This window comes from Aphelocoma coerulescens, chromosome 3 (assembly GCF_041296385.1).
Source record: "Aphelocoma coerulescens isolate FSJ_1873_10779 chromosome 3, UR_Acoe_1.0, whole genome shotgun sequence".
Lineage (NCBI taxonomy): Eukaryota > Metazoa > Chordata > Aves > Passeriformes > Corvidae > Aphelocoma > Aphelocoma coerulescens.
The window spans coordinates 85,212,823-85,218,822 of NC_091016.1; positions in this window are offsets into that span (position 1 = coordinate 85,212,823).

Genomic DNA, 6,000 nt, shown 5'->3' on the forward strand with positions numbered 1-6,000 from the left:
AAACTTATTTTAGGGGGATGAGTCATTATTCAGAAATGCCCACCTGCTTCCAGTGCCTCTTGAGGAGGGTAAGCTTAAGATGTGGGGGTTAACTTTTGCATCTCGAAAGTGTGGAAGGATGCAGTTAAGAGTTTGCTTCTCTTTTCATCTGTGACTTATTTATTACCGTGGTCGTGTTTGTTCAAAAAGAGAGAAGCACAGAATTACACCGTGATTATCCCATGGTACTTATTTAGTAGTTTTACTGAATCAAGTCCTATGTGAGCAGGCAAATGCCACCTGATATGGCATTCCCTCTGTCTTTTGAATATGTACAAGGGTCCCCTCTAGTCAGAGGTATAGAGAGGCAGTAGATTGCTTTAGTTCAAATTTTGACTGGCCAGTGTTGTCTCATCTTGGTTTTCTCTTGCTTCTGTGTCAGCAGCAGAAATAATGAGCACCTTGTTTTTCTCCTGTAAGATGTTACTTAAATCTTGCAAATGACCGTTCAAGGTTTTAGGTGAGAGTTCTCAGACTCTCCAGAGTGATTCTTACGACAGGCCCTGCAGGCACTCACCCTCACCCTTTTTTCAGGTCTCGTCACATTTCAGTTTCTTACAGTAACTCAATACATAAATTTTACCTGTAGCTAACTCACTGTGTCTTTGCATCATCACCTTAAGATTTTGACTTTCACTTACTAAAAAAATAAGTCAAATATTTTTTTATGGCAAATATTCCAGCATAATAATAATTACACAGAGATGTTGCTACCATCCCATTCTGTATCTAATACTTGTATTGTTAGTGACATTTAGTTGGACTGTTTTATACCACTCCCTGTTATGGTACAGGTATATGATGTTATTTTAAATATTTTTAAAAAATTATTAATATAAGATATGGCACAGAGAAAAACTTGTCTAAACATTTCTCTCTTAGCTCCAAGCTGTGTCCAGCAGCATTTTTCTTTCATCCACCCTCTCTGATGATACTTTTCATACCTTCAGCAAATCAGTCTTTCAATTCCACCTACAGAGAATTGTCCTCACAATGTGGGACCTAAATATAGCCACAACACAGCTTGTGATGTACTGTGGCACAAGAGTACTGTAATAGTTACTGTAATGTACTCTGGGATTGTGGTGCACAGGCCAGGTTGCTTTAACCTAGTGCTGTCTTAAATAGGAAGAAGAAAGCCTGTCCAGTGTCACAGCAGATAGTGTTATTCCCAGTGAGCATGTGGGGTAAGCAAGATGGGTTTCCAAGAACTCTTTCTAATCTTTAACAAGCTGACATCGACACGTTTGCAGACTCATCAGAAGGTTTTTCTGGAAGGTCTGTCCAGGGCAGTGAATAGTTCTTCATCTGTTGTTTAGAGGTCAAAATGGGGGTTAGTAACTAGGCAGGAACTTCTTCCTTGCTAGAGATGCTAAAGGGCTAACTGGTTTTAGCCCTTGCAAGAACTGGTACATTTATTTGAAAACTGTGGGAGCTGCAAAAAGTCAATTTTTGGAAAGCTGCTTGTGTATGAGGAGGCAGTTTCTGATGTCTCAATGTAGCTTTACTGTCTGAGCAAAGGTAAAGATGAAAAAGGACAGAAATATAGGTTATATTATGGTTACACTGCTCTATGGGAGAATCATAAGAGAATAAGATAATCGATGTTTCTGTGGGCACAATCCTATTAGTGAACCTCAGCCATGGGAATGTGTAGGCAAACCCATTTGCCAGATACTGCTGCATGACTCCCACTAAAGCCAACAAAGTCACACAGCTGAATTCATACCCCCACTGCAAGAACGCAGTGAGGAAAGTTTCTAAATTCCAGACATTGCCATTTTAAGCTCACTTATTACACTGTGTCATGGCATACATTTTCATTGGTCATAGTTTCATCAGGAAATGGTGAATGTGCTTCTAATGCTCAGGCTGAAGAGAGTTTAATAAAATTTTAATGAATTGGATTGGATATGTTCCGTGGTTTCAAAGTAGATTTCTGAAGCTATCAAGTAACAGGTGGTCCTTCCAAACTTAACATCAATTTATTTTTAATATTCATTTCATATATAGCTTCTGTAGCCAAGTAGAAAGTACACCAGTGAACTTGAGTTCCACTTATTTTCTACAAACACAACAATTTTATTTTTTAACATTTAGAAATGCCATTGCCTTTGAGAGAGCTTGAAAGTTGCAGTAATGAAAGAAAACTTTAATTAGGATTATAGATTTGAACCCATATGAATAATTTAGATTAGAGGCATCAAAGACCAAGATTAGGAGAACTTTCAGCAGCTACTAGTGTTCTCAGAAATTGATTGTAAATTCCAACTACTCTTATGAGAAAAATCCTAAAATGGAATTTTCATAGGGTTTTTCCCAGACCTTGATATGGACAACAGAATCAACTCATTCTGTTTCCACCCTTTAATATTTTTCGATTAAGAAGCATACTTATCACAGGATTTTGCTGGAGAGTGAGAATGATGACAGATTCTTTAGCCATACTTTAAGGTCTTTCAAATTTATTTCACTTGTGGTCTCCACTGAGCATGAGAGTGCAGAGTCCTCATATGCTTGTGAAGCTGAGACACAGGGTTGATTGATTTGAAGATTCTTGTAACCTTAACCGTCTGTAGCTTTGCTCCAGGCAGGGTGAAACTGGATGTTTGAAGAAAAACATTCAAAACTTCCTCTAATATCCAACAGATATCTTATTTTCTAATTAGAGAACCTGATATTAGAGAAAGAATGTTGTTTGGAGGTCTTTCTCTACATATTCAATAGACTGTGGCATTATACGATGCTTTTCTAAAATATGATACCTTAAAGCAGATTGCTCAGCAGATAAACAATGGTCAGTGTTTACAGTGATCTGCCAAACAATGACTTAAACACTATTGTAGATAAGGAGCATTATTTTTTCCAGAAGTAGTAGGTAGGTCTCTAGGGACATTTTTTTCAGAAGAAATATTAGGTAGGGCTCCAAGGAGATTTTCTGAGAGCTGCCAAACAGGAAACAAATTTTATTCTATATTAAACCTGAATACATTACTGTCAAAGTAGTTATTACTGGTTTACCTCAGTGTACTACTGAGTAGAAATTGGCACTATAGATTCTGTCTGGGTGGGTGCTAAAGATGAACAGATGGATGTTTTTGGCCACATTTTATCTTAAAAAGTGAATGGAATGGTAATGACGTATTTGAGTACGACAATTTCTATAACTGGAAGTCTCAGAAGCAAAAAATGTTAAATTGGTGCATATGTCTTCCTAATTTAAAAGCTATTCTGGTTTGCCTCATGATGACTGAACTTTTCTGCTTTACATGCTAGTCTAAATTTACTTGTTATTAATATCCCCACCTAGGTTAGACTTGGAAAGCAATAATTATTCCTCTGCTTGAAACCACAGGCAGTGTTTGGCATTATGCTGGAGTGATTTATCTCCCTTAGATTAAACTGATTATTTTCGGTGAACACTGGATTGTCCGAATCAAATAAGAAGCAGTCATGTTGTCCTGACATTTGGTGGGGGGTTTGTGTTGTTTTTGTTTGTTTAGTTGGTTGGTTGATTTTTCATTGTTTGTTTGTTGGTTTTTTTTAAATAGCAAGTGAGAGTTCAGAACTTCCCAATGCAGGAATAAGAAATACAAATGCTGCTTTGATAGGGAAACATTAAGTAAAATTTTCAGGATGGCTGTGCAACTTTAAAGTTGAAGAAACTTTTCTCTGTTAAGATGAAGATGAGGCATAAAATATTTTCCAATGCCTCATTGTCTTATTTAATTTTAAAGTTGTATTTTAATAAAGCAAATTAATGACAAAATAAAACCAAGCAAATTTACAGTCTGTTATAGTTTTTCCTTAAAACTGAGTTAATTATCAAGTATGGCTGCTATCAGTTTCTAAAGATGTCTATTAATGTAATCTTTTACAGTAATATTAATGTAATAACCTTTAGTAGTTGTTGTCCTCAGTTGCCAATAAAGGCTGTGTGTCACTATGTGTCCAAGTGTCAGATAGATGATATAGATGATGCAAATTGTGCAAAAAATGGTGAAGTTACTAAATTAACTAACCTCTGCTTTTGATATTTTTATCTCCCTTGTGTTGCTATTTTCAAAAGGGTTATTAGTTTTGTTGGAATTGGAAATGACAGAGGGTGACACCATCACTGAAATAGAGGTGGTGGAATATATCTCCTTATTTTAGCTATCTGACTGTGTGGGGTTTTTTCTTGAGGTCCATCTGCTAGCACTGGCTCAGAAATCTGATTTAGATGCATCACAATGCCCTTCCATTCCAGAAACTGCATAAATGCAGTACTGAATCACAGTCTTAAATCTAAGTGGGTGGAAAGCGCATTTCATTACACTACAGCTTGAATTCTTCAATTTCCTTTCTCTTGCTTCTGGGAAGCCTGAATGCTTTGCTATTCTAGCAGTGGAATTAGACATAAACCTTAAAAAGCCTTTTTTCCTTGAAGGGAGCACTACAGGTTGCCTGGCTTTTCCTCTGGTCTCCACTTGCTTTAGACACTGCCATTTATCTCCAGCTTGCTTCAGCTGAGTGCAAAGCTTGGCAGAAGTAAATCCCATTTCACTGTTTCATGGACTTTTCATGTCTCCCCAGCATTGGTTTCTCCGGCTACACTTCTCCCTCAGCTTGTCTGCACCACCTCTCCAGCATCACTCGTTATCAGCTCTGCCTACTTTTTACTGGAAAGGGTTCAAGGGTTGCAGAATTCTCTCATCTTTGACTCACTGTTCAAGGGGCTGGCACCCATCTGCAATGGAAAAAGGCTATGCCTAACTTGGCACATCTGTTCAAACTTCGAGCAGCCTGCCCTTGTTGTCTGGAGCTCAGTGTCTATCTGCTCAGGGCAAGGGAGAGAGTTGTTCAGGGTTTTTGTAGAGGACGAAGAGCCACAGACCAATCTCCTCCAGTGGATGCCTCAGTTATGCAAGCAGGAGCATCAGGATCAGCTTGCTTATGAGCACTAACATCCCTTGGCCAAAAACAAGAGTACCATCTTTGCAGATTCACTGCCAGACTCACGACCTCTTCCTCCTAGTGGAGTAACACCGATAAAGCCAGGCTATCAGCTTGTGATGTGGCAAATGACACATACTACTCTGTCCTTTTTCCCTGTTTTCCTGTTGTAACAATAGGCACTCTTCATGTTCTCTGTCTGGGTAGAACATGCATTTGGATGCTTACCTGACATTTGATGGATTTTTCTAAATGTCCCAGATTCCTGGATGGCCTGAACATTACACTGAACACCACAGAACGAGCACCTATGGGGTCACTATCCCATGAGTGTCCATTGTCTGTATCACCCAAGGGCAAGGTACAGGCAAGAATCTTGTCCTTGCCTCCAGAATCGATAGTGACTGTTATCACTGCCAGTGTTATCCTGGGGCAGAGCCAGCCTTTTCACTTCTTTGCTCCCTGACTCCCACATATACCCACAGAAATGTCCTTTCAGGACCTATAGTTTGGGCCACAGCAGAAGTCCGTCTTTGCAGGAGGCTGATGGAAACAAGCATCGAAGTACCTCTTGCTGTCATCTTTTATCAGTTTCAGGTCTTTCAGGTCTGGTTAGGAGAGGGAGATTTGGTGGTGTCCAGAAGGGTTACAGTGACTAAAAATTGTCTCTATAGTTAAAATTTTACAGGGATCTTTAAAAAAACCCCTCAGCATAAGCCAGCTCTGTGAGCTTGCAGCCCAGAAAATCAACAGAATCCCGGGCTGCATCCAAAGCAGTGTGGCCAGCAGCTCGGGGGAGGTGATTCTCCCCCTCCACTCTGCTCTCATGAGATCCCACCTGGAGTTCTGTGGACAGTTCTCATGTCCTCGGTACGAGAAGGACATGGAATAGTTGGAGCAAGGCCAGAGGAGGCCATGAAGTTGACAAGAGGACTGGAGCACCTTCCCTAAAAAGACAAGCTGAGCAAGTTGGGGCTGTTCAGCCTGGCGAAGGGAAGGTTGCGTGGAGACCTCATGGTAACCTTC